This window comes from Marmota marmota, unplaced genomic scaffold (assembly GCF_001458135.2).
Source record: "Marmota marmota marmota unplaced genomic scaffold, marMar, whole genome shotgun sequence".
In the NCBI taxonomy this organism is placed as follows: Eukaryota; Metazoa; Chordata; class Mammalia; order Rodentia; family Sciuridae; genus Marmota; species Marmota marmota.
Genome location: NW_025999961.1, coordinates 8,148,075 through 8,172,478, shown reverse-complemented (window position 1 = coordinate 8,172,478; position 24,404 = coordinate 8,148,075). Strand labels below are relative to the sequence as shown.

At 33.9% G+C, this 24,404-nt stretch overlaps 1 non-coding gene across 1 annotated transcript; it reads right to left on the bottom strand.

The window, feature by feature from the left end:
- Positions 1–19,329: 19,329 nt before the first annotated feature.
- LOC125616749 lies at positions 19,330–19,492 on the bottom strand. Its single transcript, XR_007347494.1, has one exon. It is a non-coding gene; the product is annotated as a U1 spliceosomal RNA (small nuclear RNA).
- Between the last annotated feature and the right edge of the window lie 4,912 nt (positions 19,493–24,404).

The window sequence follows — 24,404 nt, the reverse complement described above, 5'->3', positions numbered from 1 at the left end:
TACCACTCAGTTAATCCATTCAACCAGATTTATGCACTGATTAGGTTAAAGCTCTCAGATTCCAATCATTTCACCTGTAGACTTTCTTGCATAGGTATAAGGGGTACACCTTACACCTAAACTATAACACATACAAATGCAATATATTAACACCAGGGAAACCATGTGTGTTTCTATAAAAATTTCCTGGTTTGTCTTTGCAATTTTCTAAAGTTGCTCTAAAATAAAAATCATATAAAGCCCTTGAGCTTCTGTGTAAGAAATCCATCTACCCAGTGTCTGCCATGTTTACACAGATACCTCTTAGAGTCCCAGATGAGATCCATCTAAAGTCATCCTATCAATGTCACATGTATGTGAGCAAAACCATCATGTACCTTACAAGTGAGACCATCTCTTTAATGATACAACGGAGTTTTCCCATGTAATGCCACAAAGTACAAAAGAATTAACCAGTGAAGCTCTATCCAAATTCATAAGGTTTAAAGTGATGAAACATAATTTTTAAAGTTACCATTTAAAGCCTTTACATTTGGGTAGTTTGCTACCCAAACCAAAGCAGAGTTTTTCACTTCAAAGTAAGGTTCTTCACTAACCACCTAAACATGTAATATTGTTTGGAGTATGGAGCAGAGGAGAGAAGCTACAAGGTCACAAGGAGACTGATAATAGAATCTGGAAATACTCAAGAAGGCTTGTCAAGGATTTAAGAAAAGTAAGAAAAATTTATGGGATCCTGTAGAAAAGGGGAGGTCTGTTATGAGATGAAAAGTTAGGCATTATTTCTAGAAAATTGAAACAATTACAGAAATTCCTTATTCCTTGTGTTAGAAGGCTTTGTACAGCATGTTTTCAGACAGTATGAGACACATTAAAAAGCCATAGAATTATGTTTTTTGTGGAATTTTGGTATCATAAATATTTAATAATAAAACCATGTATATCCTGGGAATATGTATTGTGATGGCATTTATTAGTCCAGTGTTTCTTAATTTTTAGTTGATTTAACTATTGTTAATCTGCTTCTGACTCAAAACACCTCCTTCTTTCAATTTCTCCTTTTAAATTATTTTCTAGCTAAAATAGTTCATATGCCACTTGGATATATAAATCAGTAACCACAAATATCAAACATAATTATTCATCATATCTAAATAACACATTCCTCTACTGCTTGGACACGTTTTTTGGATTGGTAATCCTAGATGTTAATTGTAAAATAATTGTTCATACAGGGTTATAAAAATTATTGAAGAGTTTTATGCTCTGGCTTGAGAGTGCATTTTTAGGACAATATCCTGGATGTGAGAACAATAAATGTGTTTAAAATTGTATTAGTTCTTCAAATAGTGAGACAGTGGCCAAATCGATCTTAAAAATGTTCAATTTAGCTGAAATCTTCTTTGTCAAGTAATCAATGTGTTTACTGAATGATAAAAGTGGTGTCAAGAAACTAGGTAGTCTCAAAGTTATTTGGAAGATATAATGTAGACCAGAGAAGATTTACCAATTTGAACTTTACCATTGTTAGTCAGATCTGATGATACACAGGAGAACAGTGGAACATCTGTTTGCATTTTTCTGAAGGATAAGAGTGAGGTAAGTAGATGACCTCATGAGTAACACTGAGAGGAGATTCAGTAAAAATGGGTCTTCACAGCAGATGGTGTCGTCTTCATTGAAGGCTTTGATTCTGAGTTCAATAAGTTTTAAAATTAAAGAAGCTGAATTAAAATAGAGAAACCACCAAGAAATAAGTGATGGTTGATATCTGATTAAATGTAGTTTTTTCTTGTTCTTTGGCTTTTTCCTTTCATCTGTACTCATTTACACAAAGGAAAAATATATTAGACACATATTATCATGGCTTAGCTATCAGCTATTGTACAGCATAAGTGGATAACTTATGTATTTCCTTTCATTTTGTTATAGTGATCACATTAATCATAATTTAAATTGTGAAAAATAGGCACCAGGTTATGAAAAGAAAGAAGCCTTGAAGAAATATCCTTGGTGCTGACCAGGCTTATACAAATGGCAACCTTTTGAGGGGAGAATAAATGAGGTAATTACCATTCAGTTTTACAGATGGAAAAGCTGAGTCACCAGGAGGTTAAGTGACTTGCCCAAGGTCACAGAAGAAGCCATTAGCACTGTTCTATAGTTTCCTCTATTCTTTCTTTATTCTTCTCTGATTTTTTTCTAATGTAGCAAGGAGCACTATAAATACTCTCCTTCTCTGCTGTAAATCCATTCTTGTACTGTGGTATCAATACAAAAACAATGACTAGAAGTCTGATTTTTGTTTTGTAGTTTTGTATTGCTTTTCCCCACATAAATACAGTCTATTCTTATTTCTTTTGTCCTTGATAATGCAGAAACTGGTTTGTTCTGAAATGTCACCAAAAACAGAGATCAACTAGAATGCAGAGATCTTTCTTTGTTGTAAAGATCTATCTTTCTTTCTTTCTTTTCTTTTCTTTTTTTTTCTTTTTTTGCTTTAGTATGTAAGAAAGTGAATATAAGACTATGGAAACTCTTTGCTAAACAAAATCTTTTTTTATTCCAATTACTGATTTATATAAAAATCACATTATGTTAGTTAGAGAAAAGCCATTCAACTAAAATAAATTTAATTGATACATTACATACATCAACTATAGTAAATATATTTATAAGTGGTTCATATTCTGAGATTTATAACTTAAATTTAATTAAATAAAAATATTCTTTTAGTGTGGCACACATAAGGAATATGATACTCAGATGCTACCTGATTTCTTATAGATATAGAAATTGATCATGTTTTTATTTCATTTTATTTTTAATTAATGGTCTTTGTTCTTAGCAGTTTTAGATTTATAGAAGAAATTAATTCAAAAGTAGAGCTCTGATTATTTTCTTTTATTTCCACACAAGCATCTATTTTCTTATTTCTTTTCAACATACAAAAAGCTATACATATTTAATACATACAACTTCAGTTTGGAGATAAGTATACATCCATAATCCATAAAGTACTTTACCTTTATAGAAATGATAATTTCACATAATGTTGTAATTATGGGTGCCATGGGAAATGTTCTGTTGGTCATATATGAGTTCACTTTGTGGGTGAAGATGAAACTATAGCTTTTAAACAAAAGCCGATCACATGTTTCCATCTGCAGACAGCTCCATAAACAAAATCTTCTCCATTCTCAAACAGCATTGACCCTACCTGTCAAAATATGCCCTCTTGCTATATTCTCCATAATTAGATATAAAACTACTCTGTAAATATGTTAAGTTTTACTCAGAGAATATTGTAAATTATGTCCATAAATGTTGCTCACTAATATAAATCTCCATCAATTTGTCACTCATAGGTTCCTCAAGGACAGATGTTTTCTTCTCTATGGCATGTCAACTCATACCAAGAGGGTCTAGTCATATGTCAAAGGCACACAATATTTTTTATAATAAAAGTGAAGTTTCTATTTTAAGAACCAACTACATTACCAAGCAAAATATACCAGCTAACAACATATAAGCTTAATAAGAAACCCTTGTCAAAAGCCATGACTGTGCTATAGGTGCAGAGAAATGATTATCCTAAGACAGTACTCTGAACTTAAGATTACCTTTTTTTTTACTTATTTCACTTCTTAAAAATTGAAACTTTTCTTCTTCAAGAAATGGTGCCATTTTTCTCTTTACCTGGTTAATGTTGACTGCATGCTATCTTGAGGTGCTTTGAACCTCTGTGTCTGTCAATTCTAATTTTGTTAGTTTGTGTGGTTTTGCTTGTTTCCTCAATTTCCTTGTCTTCTGATGGGGAATGTTTAAATAAAGGGATTTCTGTTCCACCTTATTTTCTTCTTTCTCTATTCAGTTTTCATAAACAAAGCTACCAAGGCTATTCTGATATTCCTAAAATCTAGCTCCTGCCAATTTTGTCTACTCCACACTTCTTGGAAATCTACGGTTTCTCAAACTCAAAATGGTGAACTTTATCCCTATCAAGCAAAGCATTTCACAGGTTAGATGTGATTTATATTAATGAATAAGGATGGTCAACTGTCACTAAATTTATTACATAAAAATGAACCTTAAACTTATTCAGTTATCCAAACTAAATACCTATATGTTGTCACTGAGCTCTTCTTTTTATAAAAAACTCAAGAACCCACTGGAAAAAATGCCTTATTAATTCTTTTTTCTTAATAACTCCAAGTAGGTCTACTTCTTTTTGATTGTTTAATTTGTTTTCTTTGTTTTTACAACTACTATGGGAATAATCACTTAGCATTTCTTCTTTGGATTATTGTAATAGCTCTCTAAACCAAGTGCTCTTTCATCAGCTCTGACTGTCCCTATACAATCCTGTCCTCTCAGTTATCAGAGTCACATTTCTACAATATTAATGCACTAATGGTAGTTTATTTGGATCATAGCATTCCAGCTCTGTGAATTCAGACCTGATCTTATTCCTCGTGAAGCCAGACTTAAAGATAGGGAGTTAGTGTAGTTAGGTAAATTGGGTCTAATATCCAGTCCAATAAGGAAAATGGAGTCCAATCTGAGCCCAGGAAAACCAAAACAACAACTGGGGAAATTGAAATGTTAATGTCCCCAAGGACCTGGCCCTTCTTATATATATATATTTTTTTTTTTAGAATTTAGATTTTAGAATTATGACATCCAGAACTGAAAGAGAATACATTTTTGTTGTTTTAATTCACTCAGTTAGTGATGATTTGTTACAGTAGCAATAGAAAACAAATGCAAGTAATAATTAACCACAAGTGAATGAACATGTCCTGACTTGTGCTTATTTGAATCAATCAGCAAGGTTTCCCATATTAGTAACAAACCAATTATTTATTTTCTTTATAACTAAGACTAAGTTATAATTTCTTTGGTTGCAACAGAATTTTAAAATATGTATAATTTTGGACAAAATTAACAGAATTTAACAATCTTGTGACCTCCGAGTTTTCAAAGTACTTTTATTTTATTTAAAACACACATATGCTTGCACACAGAGAGGTCTCTGGGACCATTAGCTCATGTTNATGATCATATGGTTCTTATTTTTAAGTCTATTGATGTGGTGAATAACATTTATTGATTTCCGTATATTGAACCAGCCTTTCATCCCAGGGATGAATCCTACTTGATCATGGTGTACAATTTTTTTGATATGTTTTTGTATCCGATTCACCTGGCCCTTCTTAAAGAATTGTTAATGAAGTAGCTTCCAGCAAAACAGGGACCTAGGCCCTTCCAGCCCAGATCACTCCTCCCCCGCCCTCTGAGTCCACCTGTTTCCCACCTTTTGGCCTTCCCACCTGCATCCCCCATCACAAGCATGATAGATGGAAATAAAGGAGAGGAATGTGGGAGGACCAAAGAAGACCTTAGATATAAAAGAGGTAAGACTGCCCCTTTCCACGGATTCTGCCTTTCAGGTCCCCTTCTTCCTGAGTGGGGAGGAGGAGTCTTTTCTTCTATCCTTTAAAAAAGCCTTCCACTTTCCACTCTACACTTAGCTCAGCGTGCTTCTCTGGTGTTATACTTCAGCATTTGAGGAAGCAAGGACCAGTCACAGTGAACAGCGGTAATACTTGCTTCAACCAATACAATTTGTGAAGAACTTTGTTACAGTGGATTGCTTAAAAGTTAATTCATACTTCCTGTAGCCTCTGCTACTTTTGCCATGGGAATTAGAAAGGTCTCAGAAAGTGGTGGCAATATTGCTCTGTCAATCTATGACCCACAATAAGGAAAACTATTACACAACCAAATAGAGCCACTGGACATCTGTGAAATATGCTGTATAGAAAGAAGGAATATGTTTTTGTCATTTAAAATTACTGAAATATTGAAGCACAATCTCATCTTCATTGAGTAGGGACACATTTGGCCACACAGCTTTTGAAGCACTTATATATTAAGGGAATTCTGACCTTGGGAATCTTGGAGATTCATATGTCTTACTGTATTAGTCAATGTTCTCCAGAAAAACAGACCAACAGAGGAGAGAAAGAGAAATTTATCCATCTCTTTCTATCTCTTTAGGGACCAAGAGGTTACAAAAACATTCCCAGCAGCCACATACTCTCTCTCTCTCTCTCTCTCTCTCTCTCTCTTTCCATATATATATATATATATATATATATATATATACACACACACACACATTTGTAAGTGTATATATATGTATAAATAAAATATATAAATACATATATATACACATACACAAGAATATATATGAAATATATAAATTATATATGTATATATGTAAACTATAAAATATTCTCTCCTTGCAAATTATATGTATATGTATGTATAAACATATACATGTATATATAAACATATATATGTATATATATAAATTTTAGGAGTCAGTTTCATTACTTGATGATGGTACTAATATATTTGATTTTACATTTTTCTATGTATTCTAAGACAGCATTTTGGGGGGAAGATTAACATTTAAATCAATAGACCTTGAGAAAAGCAGATTACACTCCAGAATGTCAATGGGCTTCATCCAACCAGCTGAAGGTCTTAATAGAAAAAAACCTGATCTTTCTACAAGAAGAAATTTTATCAGTGTTCATCCTTTACAATGAATGGACTTAAACTGCAAATCCTTTCTGTGTCCACAGACTTTCCTACCCCTACAGACATTCCACCCCTGTGCATCCTGGTTTTGAAGAAAGAGCATCATATGTTTGAAATTTGCTTATAGAACATATAGCACCCTGGAGAATCTTGTTCAGTTACACAAGGTGTCATTACTTAGCTTGTGCTATAACTGAGACTTCAAGAAGCTATTCCATTGTCATTTTGAGCCAGCTGATTAAGAATGATGGGGTAAGAACAGTGAATGTTATGAACATTAACCTGCTACCGATTATATTTGATGTGGCATGAGTTCCTAGATCCCATTACTATGTGGAATGCTGTGAAGGTAGATAGGCATTGAGAAAGGTCCACAGACTATAGTTTTGCCATAATCATTGAATTCAGGTAAGGTATTACAATAGTATAAGTAAGAAAGAATACTGCTACTTTTATGCTGTAAGTAGTGTGTGTGTATATATATATATATATATATATATATATATATACACACACACACACATATATAAATGTATATATATAATACACACACACATATATAAATGTATATATATATTATATATAAATAAAATACATATGTACATATATAAAATATATATGTTTATTTATGAATATACACAGAAATATATGTGTGTGTATATATATATATATATATATATATATATATACACACACACACACACATACACACATATATACATATTATAGTATAAACCCATATATTTGGATACATGTATATATGTATACGTATTCCAGTAAGGGAAAATACTGCTACTTTTATGCTGGGAGTTGCTCCATATAACAAAACAAGATAACTGGCTAATCATGAAGAGAATAATGCCATAGTGAAGTCTAATTGTTGGTCTCTACTGTTGGAAGACTGGAGATGTAGCAGTTGCTATGGCCAAATCAGCCTTAGTAAGAGGAAGTCCATATTGCAGAGCCCAAGCATAATCTTGACCCTTGCTACTCTGGCCACTTTGTTCATGGACACCATTGGTGGTGGTTGTTGTTGTTGTTCTTATTCTTCTTCTTCTAATATTTTTAGTTGAAGATCGACACAATAGCTGTATTTTATTTACTTTTATGTGGGCCTGAGGATTGAACCCAGAGCCTCAACACATGCTAGGCAAATAATCTACTACTAAGCTTCATTCCTCTCCAGGAATGAAGTTCTGCCTGAATTCAAATATTGTAATTTTCTCATTTTTTTTTTAAAAAATTTCCTCTTGTTCTCCTTCTCCTCATTTCCCAGTCTTTTGCAGTGCTGGGTATCAAAGCCAAGAACTTATGTTTGTTAAGCAAGCATGCTACCACTCAACTATACCCCCATCCCCAGGTTTTTGTAATTTTCCATTAACTTTCCTTGAATTTATTTTGTACCCTATGATATGCAAATATCTTATCCATAAGGGCTGAGTAGTTGCTATGTCTTGCTCACTAGGTGCCGCAGTCCGGCTGCAGCAAACTAACTGTGGGGGGGGGGGAGGGTGACGAACAACTTGTGTACATTGATACAGCAGGAGTGGGAACAGTTTATTGTAGGACAGGAGGGGTATATATACATTACACACAGCTTATCTTAATTAACATAAACTAGATACAGCAGTCAACCAATAAGGAATCTCCACACTTAATGGCTTGCTGGCTTTACTTCACAAACCACTCCCTCTGGCAAAATGCCAGGAGCCATCCTGACTTGTTTACAGACTCTAATAAGTAGGCCCAAACAGCATAATACTGTCAAAGTAATGAACAAATGTGATGTCTTATGGAAGTGAAAGATGATCAGTTTCCCTGTGATTAATTAAACTATGACAGAGGGCTATATAGTCAATATATTCATGAGGAAGTACTGTGAAGGTGTGTTGCTAACCTTTCCTGCTGAAGAAAAACTGCTTCTGTGGCCTTCACAGAAAGAGATGGAGAAAAAGTATATTTCAGATCAATAGCTATATACCAGGTACTTGTGAATGTGTTAATTTATTCAAGCATTTTAACTCATTGTGTGCCCCAGTTTCAACTGGAGTCACCATTTGATTAAACTTACTTCAATCTACTATCATTTTCCATGTTCATCTATGGACTTTCCACTATCATCTATGGACTTTCTCAATGCCTATCTACCATCATAGCATCTCTCTTTTGTGGATAACAATCCTGTGAATTGAATGAGACTGGTAGCAGCCATCACCCTCCATCTCTCAACTCTTGAAAGAGTTGTACAAATCTAATAAGAATTTAATAGACTTCCCATTTATTTCACTTCTAGAAACACTATGATGAACCAGCCAGTGTAATAGGTGTAAATAGGTATAATAGGTATCTTCAAGTCAGACTATTTTTTTGTTTAGGGGGTGGGGGAACCAGGGATTGAACTCAGGGGCACTTTACTACTGAATCACATTCCTAGCCCTTCTTGGCATTTTATTTAGAAAGAGATCTCTCTGAGTTGCTTAGAGCCTTGCCAATTTGCTAGGGCTAGTTTTGAACTTGCAATCCTCCTTCCTCATTCTCTCAAGGCATTGGAATCATAGGCATGTACCACCATGCCCAGCAAGTCAGACTATTTTGATTGCTTCTTTAACTCTACTGCTACTTATGATATCCATACACACTTTGTGTCTGTCAATTGAGTTCCTCCCCTTGACCCAACTCTGATATGTACTTATACCCACAGCATTTCAGTTTCCCAATATACTGGCTGCAGTTTCCACTGTAAGTTCTGGTTTACAGAGAAGATCAATTCTAGAACTCTTCAAAGTTCATGGGGGTTCCCTCCTAAATTTATTTTTCTTAGTCATGATGAAAGGTGTTTCTTCCTGATCCATCCAGGATGGTTGAATAGATCATAAGTGATAAATGTACTCTAATATTCTGATCTTCCTAAGAATCCATTTCTCTACACATACCAAGTTAGATCTGACATTTCAGTTTCATTCACTACATACTACGTGAGGTCCATGTTCTAGCCAGTCAACCAAACAAACTATTAGGGGCCTTTCAAACAGTTAATTTCAATTGATTAATCCTTGAAGAGTTAATCTCCACAAATGGGGTGGAAAGTCAGCTTTTACTGGCAAAATCTCATTGGAAATTAGTTTCAGTGTCTGCAGTCTCATCAGGGTCTTCCTATATATTCCCATTCTAATTTTCATGATTCCATTTATTCCCAATCAATGCCCTCACTTTAACAGGAGACCCTACTGGTGAAAGACTGAAAATCCAATTTGCATTATAATTCAGTCACTTGGAGGAGTGATCCTGAGTTTGATTCTCAGCAGTCTCATTTCTGCAGTTATTGGATGTAAGGGTCTCTTTCAGGGCAAACACAAAAGCTTTCAAATCATTTATGTAGTACTTTAGCTTGAAATGTGAATCCATTAGCATACAATTTTCTTTCTCTACTAGTCTAAAGAGTAACCAACCAATGTAATTATAATTATTAGTTTGACAAAATGTTATAAGGTATGTTATATAGAAACATCTGGTACCTTGTCTCATATAAGTATTTGATTAGAGATATCTGATGGTGATATTGTGTGAATTCTCCATTGTCATATCATGCCTTGGACTGACAGTTTTTTTCTTTACTACTGGAAAAAAGTCATTAATGTCTTTAGTAAGATTAGATACCCAATTCCAGAAATCCCAGAAGCAATTCAGAAAACTCTTCTTTAAAATTCCATATCCTAAGAACCACAACAGGTACCATAGTTAGTCAAGTATCACTAGAGAAACAGAACCAAGGGAATATAACTCACATGACTTGGAGTATGGCAAGTGCAATAGTTGTAAAGTAGGTTGACAGGCTGGAGGAAGAGAAACAATTTTAAGAATATCATCTCAAGAATTTGTTCATCTGAGGAGTCAGGTTTATTTATTTTTTCTACACAGGTCTTCAAATAACTGGATGAAACTCATTCACTTTTTTAGAGTAATGTATATTACTCAAAATCTACTAAATTTAATGTTAATTTCATCTAAAACTGCCCTTCCAGATGCACCTAGATTGATGTTTGACTAAATTTCTGAATTTAGTTGAAGCTGAAACACAAAATCGACCCTTGTGCTGAAGTTGAAGCTGAAATTACTGGACATTTTGCTTCCCATTCTCATAGCAGCAAGGATGTAGCATCAGATGAAGAAATCAACCATACCTGATCTGGACAATGAGTTTGGAGTTAATGACACATAATTGCAAGGATGGTGAGGAGTGATCTCTGATACTCATTGTGCTTTATATAAACTCCCCTTTTCTAATTTGTGTACATCCAATGTGGTGACTCATGCTGCAGTATTCAAAGCACAGAGGCAGTGGCAGTGGTAGGATTTTGAATTATTTTCCTCATTTCAAACTCCAGAATTTTTCTCCTTGGATATCCTGGTAAGTTGACGGGCAATGTGCCTAATACTTATTTCCTCCATTCCTTTTATTTCATGAACTACTACTTGTTTCTGTTACAAAGTATCATGATTGACTTTTATAAAAATATTTTAATAGAGCACTAAAACTCTTAGTATGTAGCCTGTACCTAACTTTGACCATTTGTTGTCTCTTTTTGCATAAATTTTGACTCAGCCTCTGCACAAGTCATTCTTGGTCCTCGACACCTCCTCCTTTCTTGAGTATTTGATGAAGTTCTACCGAAAAGTATAAAATATAAAACTCACTAGTTTGAAGCCTCTCACAAAAGGCTCCTCCTCTCCCATCAGTTTAGACTATATTTGTACCTCTGTAATGCTTACTCTTCTTACTTCCATTAAACTTTTTTTTTCCTTAAAGAAAGGAGAGAGAGAGAGAGAGAGAGAGAGAGAGAGAGAGAGAGAGAGAGATTTAATATTTATTTTTCAGATTTTGGTGGACACAACATCTTTGTTTTATTTTGATGTGATGCTGAGGATCGAACCCAGTGCCCTGCGCATGCCAGGCGGGCGCATTACCGCTTGAGCCACATCCCCAGCCCCCCATTAAACTCTTAATGTTAGATTTTGTCCATAATTATCACTTGTTGTGAACTTTTTAATTAGAATTTAAATCGTAAGAGAGATACCACCAAATCAGTATTCTTTTCATTCTCAGTTTTAAAGCAATGGCTAATGCCTACTTCAGTAAGTTTTTGTTTAGAGTTTTTTGAGTGAATAAAAAAATCACAAAAATCTTAAATAAATGAAAATGCAAATAATAAAGGGCCAGACCAGTGAAGATGAGAGAAGTATTATTAAAAATGATGGCTTTGGGATGAACATAAGAGTACTAGATAATGAAGAAATGGTGAGGAAGGACTTGTTCAAATTCTATTAATTTCAATCAAGTACACATGGAAAATTTATAGAATTATAATATTTTCAATATAAGCAAGTATTAGCTATCATTACTCATATAAAGTATGAGAATTTTCAATACATCAGTGAAATTAATATGGCTAGAACTTCTAGTTTATATTGAGAAAGTAAAGACATTATAATCAGCTCTTTCACTAAATCTGTAAGTCATCAGTAAAACTGACACTGAGAAAAAGGAGAAAGGTGAAAGGGGATGGGAATGGATGAATAGTTAGACAAATATGCTCTGTAAGGTGTACTTGAAATCAATCACTATTAATCTAGTTCAGTTAGGTGAGCAATTGTTTAACCAGACTGCTTTTCTGAACTCTCCACTTGCTTTAGCCATTTTTGTATGTCTTTATTGATTGCCAATGGGATTGTCAGCTTGACTAATGCATTTATTTAAGGGCATAAAGTAATGATGATCTTGTTCATTTGGCTTGTGGAAAAGTGATACTCCTCTCAATTTCAGGGAGGGAATCTACAGAAACAAGACATACACTTTTTTAAGAGACTAGATGTAGAATAAGCAAGAAATTGGAAGAGGAAAATGAAAGAAAAGCATGGCATGCTAGAAAATATGGAGTTATTTGTTTACAATTTGAGACATTTTGTTGTTGTTGTTGTTCTCCAGGCCCAATAATGAAGTAAATTTTTAAATTTACTGATGCTTAAATCATCATTTCCTTAAATTATATTTACTTAATAAATAAATGTATTTAATATTCCAATTGAATGACTATGAAGGGAGAAAGGGTAACTAAAATGTAAATTATATCACTGGGCCAGTCTTGACTCCCTTTCTGCCTCTTGTCTTCTTCTTCACCACTCTGTCAAGGGGGTCATGTCTTCACCAGGCAATCCAAATTGTCACTTCCCTCCGTACACCCTTGAGTGACATTCTCCACAATTAATCACATATCTTCACCTTGTTTTCTAAACTTCAGCTTTCACATACTGTGGGTTTTTAAATTTTGTTTTCTATCTTTAATTCTGTTCTCTAAACTTCTGGGAATTATGAAGCAGCTTGTTTCCCACCTGTAACATGCCTCAACACTCCATTTACATGAAATTGAATTATTGACCCCCAAAATATCACCACACCTTACCCTGTAATTTTGCAGTCCTCTCATAAATAGGTTGGTCATGTTCTTTCTGTACTTTATTTTTCCGGTGTGTAAGAGAGAGACTATTTGACCAGGCAGCATTGTTTTGGCCTATGAAATAGATGTAGAAATTATAGTGTTCCCTTTCCAAGACCCAGCCTTCTTAATTTCAGCTCACTTTCATACACTGACCATCACAAAAATAGAACATGCCCAGTCTAGCCTGGTAATTCAAGGAGGGTGAGATACAAGAAAAGGAAGGCTAGCTACATTACGAAATACCTGGCCCCACATGGCACAGCCTAAGTATCATTGTTCTAGCCAACTGCAGATCCTTGAGAATAAATGAATGCTATTTTACTCTACATATCTGTGGAAGAGTTTGTTATATGGCATCAATTGACTGCTGTGGTTTGACTGTTTCCTAAAAAACTCACATTGAAATTCAGTTGCCATTGTAGCCGCATTAAGAGGTAGGGCCTTTAAGAAACTGTTATCTTGGGAGTGAGAAAGTTATCTGAGAGAGTTATGCCCCATACTATATTATTCTCTTGCCATAAAATAACTTTCTACTATATGATGACAAAAGCAAATAGGCCTTCACCAGATTCAGCCTCTTATCTTGGATTTCCCAGCCTATACAAATGTGAGTCAAATACATCTGTTGTCTATAGTTCATGGAGTTGACAATATTCTTTTAGAGCAACAGAACATGGATTAAGACATGGACGAATACACTTATCCTATGTGCTCCTGTTTTACCTTCATTTAACATTTTGCTTTATATTCTAATAGCATGTTTAGTTAATTGTTCATCACTTTAATTGACAGCAATTTCTGAGAAATTAAAAGTTACATGTGCTTCTCAAACCATTATTTCAATTGTTCCTTTCATAGAACCAAGCACAAACTAGTACACATTTAGTAAATTTAACGTTTTTACAGGCTATAAGATTATTTTGAAAAATGTTATGTTGTATTCATCTTCTCATTTCCTTTCAACCTGCAACTATATCTGCATCATCTATTATAAATCATGTAATCATATATATATAAACATATGTGTAAATAAACATGCTTGTACATATTTTTATATGTATATAAACAAACACATGGAACACATACATTTTAATGAAAAATTAAGAAGCACAATAGACTGACATAGATAAAAAGATGAAGAGTGGTGTTTTTGATTGATGATGCAATTTAAGTGTTAGGTAAATATGTGATAACATGACCAAATTAGCAGATCTGAGATACAAGCTATATAGTAGTTCACGTAGTCTGACCCACCATTCCAACAACCTACCCTTAAATCAATGTTTTAAAGTAATGGCTAATGCCTACTTCAGTAAGTTTTTTAAGGAGTTTTTTGAGTGAATAAAAAATGCCACAAAAATCTTAAATAAATGAAAATCCACTTTGTAAGCTAACTAACTCAGGAAGCCAACTTGCCATGAGTGATGCTTATAAGAAATCAGTCTGCTAGCTTTACTAACAGTTCAGAAAGTCAAACAATAGCCCCTCTAACAGGTGGTTTAAGATGGCCAGAATTCGATCCATATTTGATAGCTTCCTTAATTTTTGTTCTCATTTCCAACTTAGGGCCAGCCCGGGAAAGGAAAATGCACACCCTTAATCAATTAGAGAAGATATCTCATTTCAAATTATCCAAGTTACAACTTCCCGATGCCAAAAGTCTTCAAATGGGACATCCCTTAAATCTTTCATTTTTATAGACTGTAAAACTTTTCCACTCCCCCGTCTGCCCTGGAGTCTCTCCAAAAATTGCAAGTGACAGTGGCTGACTTCTGTGCTATAGAAAACTCTGAATAGTCTTTGCTCTTCTTGTTTGCTTGTATTTTACTCGTCTCCACAGGGGTATCAGGTTTTAGGATCAGGGTCTACAGCTAGTCACCAAGGGTGACCTGTTTGGTATAAAATAGGGTTCTGAGCTAAACTGACTTAGAAGAGAGAGAGAGGACCAACAGGATATGTGGGTGTGGGAAGACAAAGATAGACATATATACCTAGTTGGATCCATTTCTCAGTTAAGGAAAGTATAAAATGTTTACATTTAAAGAGAAATAGACTTCTGTGTTTGAATTGTGAAAAAAAGCCCTATGAAACCTTAATTTATATAATATTGCTGTTACTAATATAGTTTGAACGAAAACACTTATCTGAAGAATACTTCTCCCTTCCAATGTTGATATTTGCAAATTAACACTTGTGTCCCTAGAAAAATTACATAATCCGAAAATGACAGAAATAAGAAGCATCTAGACCCATGAAAGGAAAATATGACACTTTCAGGAGGCCATGTTGAATACAAATAAATGGGTTTAATTTGATAGGTATGTGTAACTATTATTGATGAGGGTTATTTACTAAGGGAAAACATGAGAAGGTTTTCTTTTTGCAATACCTGCTCCTACTATAATATGTTGAATCCTCCCCTCATCTTATTCCTATCTTTCTTCTGGATTTTCTCACTCCCTTAATATCTCTATTTGCTTCCAAAATATTTGTTCATTCTTCCTTAAGTAGTCACATTTATTATCTAGATTTTATGGAAATCTCAGTCTCATATTTAGCTAAGGCTAAACCAATACCACCAACATCTTGCAGTAGAGGTGTCAGATGGCCTGCATTTCCCAACCAGTGACTCTCCTCCCTGTTTTCCTTCCTGTACTTGCTCCTCAGGCAGAGTAGTGAGACAGGCCAAAGATACACTCCTTACTGAGGACCCAAGCTACAGTCTCCCTCCTTGTTGGATGTCACTACTTAAATTAAAATTTAAGAATCTGATGCTGAAATATTCAAAAATATAATTTAATATTTAAAACAATTCTTCACATAGTATAAAATATGTTTTACAACCCACTGGTCAGGGAAATAAATTTATTTACTTCATTAATTGCTAACTATAGAAAAATAAAGGGTTATTTTTAAAAGTTATATCCTTTGAATTGTATTTTTCCAAACCACTGAATTTTTTAAACTATAAAATTGAGAAATGAAACCAAGCTATCAGAGAGAAATTAATAACAAATAATTTGTCTTTCATTTTTATTAATACTAGAGTACAAACATTTGTTGGAGAATGAAGTCACCATTTAATCAATCTGACTATAACTTATCATCCTTTACTCTTCTTTTTCATCCACATTAAGGTATAAATTTTAAAATAAACCACTAGTAACATAAACACATCAGAAAAATTGAAAATAATGCTAGGTGATGAAATAAATGTCATTCCTTTAATTGACGCTTTCATGAACAAAAATATGCAAAATACACATCTACATACATATTAGTTTCTTTTCATTTTCAGAATATGTGATGTACAATTAAATTATTAATAAAAAGATGTAGCATAATCTTGCATATGTTAAGGCCAGTCACTAAATGATGCTGTTTTTCTTTGAATTAATCGTTTAATCAACTTAGAGAGATTAAAAATTACATACCATAAACAAGCTATTGTGTATGGGCATAATTTCTAGCATAAACATATATCTTTTTGTAGTTATTGAGAGGTTAAGAAAGACAGCCATTGCCCCTGGAGACCAAGAAGAAACATCATTTGTTTGTGTCTCTTATACCAAGGGCATAACACAAGGACTGGAGCTAAGAGCAGCACATGAAGAAAACACCTTCTAGTGAAGAATAAAGATGCAAGTGCAAACCGAATAATATCTTAGACTGTATAGATAGATGCCATAGAGTAAATGGAAAAAATCTATTATTATTATTATTATTATTATTATTATTATTATTATTATAAGGCTTTCAATTCTTGTCAATGATTAGAATGTGAAAAATGCAGAGAAAATGTGTGAGAGGAAAAGTTCTTTTAGCTTTGGATTGTGCTTTTGTTACCATTAAAAACCACTTAGATTACTCAAGTATATTGTTATGAGCTTAGGACATAGAATGGAACATTTTTCTGGTAAACTTATGGCTTTGATTTTGTGATAAAATATGATTATTTGAACTGGAATAACCTTTTGCCTTAGTTCTTCTTGATTAAAATTCTCTCATCTAAATCGGGCTTTAAAAAGACATCAGAAATAAATATTGCACCAGTAATGATCCTTTAGTTGAGTAATTATTGAGCATTTGGAGTAATCATGTCAAACCACCACAAAGACTTTCTTGGAACAGAAGCAAACATTAATCTGGAATAATTTAATCTATTTATACGTAATTTACACTGCATAATGTTTTTGTACTGCCAGAATTTGAATTAATGGCTTGTGAATGCTTTTCTTCTCTTTTTAAAATTATGATCAAGTACATGTGAGAGAATAGAGTATAAGGAAAGAGTAATTAGTAAGTTGATACACTAACAAATCTCCTGCAATATAGTTATTGCTACTAGTTGATCAAGACCTACTTAGAGTTTCAAAGATGCATTTGTGTTTCACACATTTCCTCTTGAAGAGTTCTTCTTGTTTTCCTTCTTCTGTCTTCTTTCACCTTTCCCCCTCCCCCCAATCTTCTTTTCCTCTTTCAATTCCTATTTTTTTCTTCCATAATTTTAACACAATAAACATGAATCCAAAATGAAAGTGTTTGATGATCTGACTTTTTTTTTCTTGCAAAATTAGGCATACCAAAATGTATCGAGATGTAAATATTCCATTCCAAATATTATTAATTTTTAACCCATCAGTCTCTGTTCTCATCGCAAGCCATTTTAGTACTCTACTGTTTGTCTAAAATGTTCTACCATCCCCTTCTTATTTTTGTATATGCCTAATTCCATTTTGTCTTTTATTCAGGCTTCTTGTCATCTATCAGATGTGTCTCGCTTCTTAACTTCATCAAAGAGTAAATTCTCCTTTGAGATCAAACAACGTTATGGATACAGCTTTAATGTTATATTTAAAATTACTTTTATAACTATGAGTCTATATATCTTTTCCCACAGAAGTCCAGAATTCTATTTAAATAAATATTTTTAAATTACTATTATTTTGTTTAGATTTCTGCATGGTAACGAGTAGAGGCTGAAGTTCAGAACATTTATGATGAATAAAATATATGAACTAATCAACTAATTAAATTAGTATTATCTAATGTCTTATCTTTAGAAGTGTATTAGATATTATTTTTCTAAAAAGTCATGAACTAATTCCCTGCTCCAGGTTTTCAGTAGGAAAAGATTGAATATCTTTTTAAATTTCTGTTATATTTCACAAATGTGTAACTACTTATTGGCAAGTAAAATATCCTTCTTGGTGATTTTTAAATTTAAAAATTGGTTTATTCAAATAATCAACTCCAATGATTATAACTATCTTAAAAATGTCATGCAGAGAAAGATTCTTAGTGCTTTATATATAATAGTTTTACAATAAGTACTTATTTAATGGATTATTGAGTTGGTAGAATTTTTCATAAACATCTCTAGGTGATAATCATATCTCTGAATTCTCTTTTTCATCTTGATGTCTCAAAATATTCTTCACTGTCTTCCATAATTCATAGAGGTCTGTCTTGGGATCACCACAATGATAAAATAATAAAATAGAGGTTAGATTCTTTGAAGACTCCCAAGCTATAAAGTACCAAATCTTGTATTTTTTCATGAGAGAAAAATAAAATTATTGTGTTCATTTTTTGTTTGTGCTCCAGAACATATATCATATATCTTATTTAATACACGCCCATTCATTTGCTTGCTTTCACTAGCAGTATAAGAGAATTTCTATAACTTAACAATGATTATTTTTCAATGCTTTAACTTACTAGGTAAGTATAACATGTATATTATTAAACACAAATTATGAGAGGCCATTGTGTTGGACTGAGTTCTTGCATCAGGCCCCAGCACCATTCTAAACCAAATTTGAGTTAATTGTGGCAAATTGCACATAATTAAACTAAAACTATGGTGTGAAACAATGTTTGTCTTCTCTTGATCAAAGTAGAAATTTGCCCGTTTTTCCCCCTAGGGGATTTCATATCATTCTCAATTCTACAGATATAGATTATGTATCACAAATCAAATGTCTTCTCAGTGAATGGTATCTGCTGGTACTGTGTTGCAATGTTACTTGATGAGCAAACATTTTTAAACTAGATTAATTTTCTTCCCCTTATGAATTTATTTCACTTTATATTGTGTTTCTTAATTTTTCTATTCATACACTATAAATTAATATTTTAATATGTTCATGATGTTTTTAGAAGCCTTTCATTTTCAGAACTTACTGTACCAGGAATTAATATTTGTATTTTTCTTTTTCCCCGGGGGAGACCTCAAACACAGTCCCCCACTACCACAAATTATGCAGTTGAGTTTCCCACATTTGGGGAAACCACAGGGGTCAGCACATTCGAAATGCAATGGATAAGCCTCGCCCTGGGAAAACCACCTTCATGATCATGGTACCTCCCTGCTAGGTAAGTATAACATGTATATTATTAAACACAAATTATGAGAGGCCATTGTGTTGGACTGAGTTCTTGCATCAGGCCCCAGCACCATTCTAAACCAAATTTGAGTTAATTGTGGCAAATTGCACATAATTAAACTAAAACTTTAAGGAAACAGGTATATCCTCAAAAGGAGCATTTCTGCCCCTGGAAAATCTCCTGAAAAACAGAAGATTCCAATCTACCTAAGAAAGAATAATAAGGAAAGCCCGGGGCTGCTATCCAACTCAGCAGCAGAGTAATTTCTTAACTCAAAGAACTGAGTTTGGTTCTCAGCTCTTCAAATTAGTATAAGAAAGTTTCCTCTGCTTTAACCCTTAGAAGAAGAGTAACTGAAGTAACCTGACCTTCACCAACCAGCTTTTTTCTCTATTGTTCTGTTTCCTTGTTACCACTTTACAAAACCCACTATTCTACTAAGAAAGCCAGGTAGAAGCTCTCATTCAGTTAGAAGAATTGAGGTTGCCCAATTCTTGAATCACAAATAAAAACCAATTACATCATTAAATATATTTGTTGGAATTTTATTTTTTGATGGTGGATAATGTGAATGTGAAGATGTGTATATGCATGTTTTGTTCATTTATTTATATGTGTATGAATGGCAAAAAGGAAGATGACCTAAAAATTATGTCACTCAGAATAAACTTAGGTTAATAGAAAGAGTGAATCAATTAATGTCTTAGCATAATGTACAAGACTTTGAATTAATTTAGTGATAATCAGAGTAAAAAATGTGTGGGAAATATTACAATCATAATTAAGAAAAAAAATTAATTGAAATTGATAGCTGGTCAATTTTGTTATTGCAAGGTTAGAGAATTGGGCAATGTTAAAATAAAACACATGAAATACAGAGAAGAATTTTGTAGAAGTGAGCAATAAAATAAATAGCTTCCCTCTGCTCATGTTAGACTAGGTTATTAAAACACAGAACATAACCTGGGTGAATATATTCATTATTATCTTGATTCATGACAGGCTAATGTTGGCATCCAGGAAATGCTTGATGAATGAATATGAAAAAAAAAACAACACATAGGATGGGATTCATGATAAGATATTAGCCAGACACTATCACCTTGAGAAATGAGAATGTTTTGAAATTATCACTGGATACTAGTCTGTCATGTCCAGAAAGACAGTCACGATAGGTCTAAATTTTGAGTCTAGAATCAACCCTGTTGGTGAGAAACTGTGAAGTTTGCATAGCTATGCTGGTGATGATATTAGGTTAATCTGTGAGTTTAGAGATGATGCTCTTTGCTCTCTAATCTTCTTTATTCTTGCTGAGTCTGAGCATTCCTATTCTCAGGAATTATCTGCTGTCAGAGGAGGCCAAACATCTATAGGTGAGTATTGATTCGAGTGCAAAGAAGAATAGAGAAAATGCTGAATATGATGTGACAGGCAGGCACCCAGTGGAAATATCGAGAATTCTAACCACACTGGATTGGACACAGGCAGCCATGGGGGTGGTGGACATTTTAAGATCTGTTAGCATTTCGTATTAGAATGGATAAGACATGCAATCTATCCAAAAATAATTAAAGGTAAATTGAATACTTGAACTCTTCAGCCCAAACCAAACTAATGCCATAATAATAGTTACTATTTATTAATCATATACTTTAGTCAATAATCCATTCAATTCTCACAGCAGCCTTATGAGATAGGTTTGATTACTAAGTAAGTCACTTATCTGAAATGGAAAAAGAGAGGTTAAGTGAGTATCCCCAGATCATTCAAGAGGTTAGTGGCATAAGAGGGGATCCAAATTCATGTCTGCCTGGCCCTAAACCTAGAGATTTTATTTTGAAACTATTTTTCCTTCCCACATGGAGAAGCAACTACAGAGAATACAATTTCTGAGAAGTAGAAAAAGGATTTGCTTGCAGAAAACATTCTCCTGCCTGCCAACTGATGCTTAAAATCCCCTTAACAGGGTGTTAAATTCTTTGCTTCCACAGACTGAGATAAGGTTTAAAATGCAAATAAACTTTAGAGAGATAACATTTGGGTATAAATTCATGAAAAAAATAAAATCTTTTGTGAGCAGATCTGTTGAGGGAATAAAGATTACGTGCAACATGGCATATAAAAGAGAGGGCAAACTGGGTCAAGGGGAAAAAGGGGGGGGGGGGGAAGGAGGGGACGCCTATGGAAGATGAGGAAGATACACTTGTCTTGCATCACTATTATTCTTAGGTAAGAATGTGTCCTAAATTTTCTCCTAAAATATCATTAGGATTTTTATAAAAACAATAACAACAACATGGAAAAAGCCTCACAAAAATGAACTTTAGATAAACTTCATATTTCATAACTCTGAGAAGAGAATAAAAACAATAATACTTACAGGAGTGTAAATATACTTAACTCCCATTTTTGATTTCCTGAAAACTGCTACTAAACCATAATGCTACCCTTTGCTTCCCCTTTCATATTCTTCTTCTTAAAAGCTGTGCATTCAACTGTGCTTGGAGAGCCATTTCTACCTGCCAATGTTGTCTCTGGGAAAAAAGGCAAGTTAAAGGAAGGGCATTTTGCAGCAACTGTAATATCAGAAAATGTGCACAGCTGCTATAGATATGCTCCAAGGGTAACATCTGGAAAGAGATTTTCCCAGTTGATTAAATCATTGCCATTTAGAAGGAAATACGCATTTTTTTTCTTTGACTTTACCTTCTCCCCCTCCAATCTCCAGTTCCTAATTTAAAAAGTATTACATATACCTGAATTCCACCCCCAAATTTAAAGTTTTTCAGAGTTTATAAATGTTGTAAATTTGCATGCATTAAAGAAGTTTCAATAATAAAACTTGAATAGTTTTAATAAATTTTTACAGCACTTTCCATTAAAATTTAAACATTGGCTGACCTTATGAAAAAATAATGTGACATATTTGGAGGTACAAAGATGGTGGAGTAAAAGAAGGGTGTAATTTTACTTGCTCTGCCAGTAGCGTTCAATAAAGAAGTATGTCTATGCTGCTTCCCATTTGAGGTGGATGACAGAGGTAATACACTGAATCTCAACATCAGAATCACAGACAGAAATTCAGGTTCTGTGAATATATGACAGAAAAAACAAACAAACAAACAAACAACAACAAAAAAAAAACAACCCTCAGTAATCCACCAGAGAAGGAAATGACAACCCAAGAAGAAAGTAAAACTGAATTTGCAAAGAAAATTTGGAATGGGGAAATCCAAGGAACAAATTCCTGTCTGAACTTGAGTGACCCAGAGGCAGCACAGTGAGTCCATGTGTGAGTTCTGCTCTGTGCTTCTAGGCTGCAGAAGAAAGAGCTGATGTGGGTCATCATCTTGGGGTGGCATTCTGCTGTGGAAGGAGCCCTGGAGATCATGATAAGCTTTAGCCAACTCTCCCTACATGGACCTGTCCTGAGGCAGGGTGCAAATGAGATGGACACAGGAGATTACCCAGGGAGATCCAAACCAGGGATTAAGAGTGGAATGTGGCTCACTTTCCCATTGTGTTTGGAGACTTGCAGGATTAGCCAGAGAAATTTCTGAAGATGGGCAGGTGGGCACATTTATACTCTGGGTCTGATTTTGGGAAGGCCACATTTATGCAGGGTGAAATATGCAAGAAGAGTAAAGAGTTGGTTGCTTTGCCCCAAAAGTAGAGATCTCAGAACACTCCCCAGACTCAGATGCTCAGCAGTGATCAGTATCTCTCTGGCAATGTGGTGGACATAGTTATTTTTTGTAGAGCAGATAACTCATGACAAAGCTTGGGACATCAGTAGACTTTTTCTTTTCTTTTCTTTTTGTCTTTTCTCCTTTTTCAATATGGTGTGAGTGTTAATGCATGTGATACTGGGGTATGTGAATATATATATATTTATTTTCATGTTTTTCTTCATTTGTATCACTTTTTCCTTTTCTTTTCTCTTTTATTTTCTTCTTTCCTTGAGCTTGTTATTTTTCTTTATTTTGACTTTATAACAGTAAAATTTTTTGTTTTTATATTTTGATTTGACTTTTTTTGTTTGTTTTGACTCCAATTTTTCCTCTTATTACTTTTCCCCTCTCTCCCCACTTCAGCTACCTACACTTTTTTGCTTTTTTTCCCCTTTCTTGTTATTTATTCATTTGATTCATTTTTTAACTCTTCCTTCTTTATAGTCATTACTTGCTTCCTTTCTCTTTCTGTACCTCTGTTAACCTTTTGAATATTTTAAATTCTCTTTGACTTTTCTACCCAATTTTCTTTCTTTTGAAGGAACTGCCATTTTATTATCTTTAAAAAGAATTTAGTTTATATGGTTACTGGTCCTACCATTTATGTTGGTGTAGTGCATAGTTGATATGCACTATATGCTTTAATGTGAGATCAAATTCATAGCTGTTGATTGTTGTTGCTGTTATTAAATGCTGAACTGACCGATTCTCTTTTTTTAAATTAATGGTGTACATGTCGTAGTTGGCATCAGATGTTTATTCTAATGCTATATGTTGATTGGTATTGGTGTTGCCATTGCTGATTTTTCCTTTTTTTTTTCCTGAGTGGGGATGGGAAGCAAACACTACAGTACAAATTCACAAGGTAGAGACTTTATGACTGAACTACAAGTACAAGTACAACTTAACAAAGTGAGGACACATCTTACTTCACACATAATCCAACCCTGCTCAAGATTCAACAATATTTTAACAATAGGGGAAAGAGAATCCCCAAACCAATGACCGAGGCTCCAATTTGGAACAAGTAGCAGGGCATATTGGGACCCACTCTTGGACCTCTATTTATTCCTGTGGACAAATCAGAGAAAGAAAGGAAGGTTTTTAGAAAAATCCACAGGTTATAGGAGCTCTACAAGAGGGAATCAATTCTGCAGTGCCTCAGTGGAAAACTGAG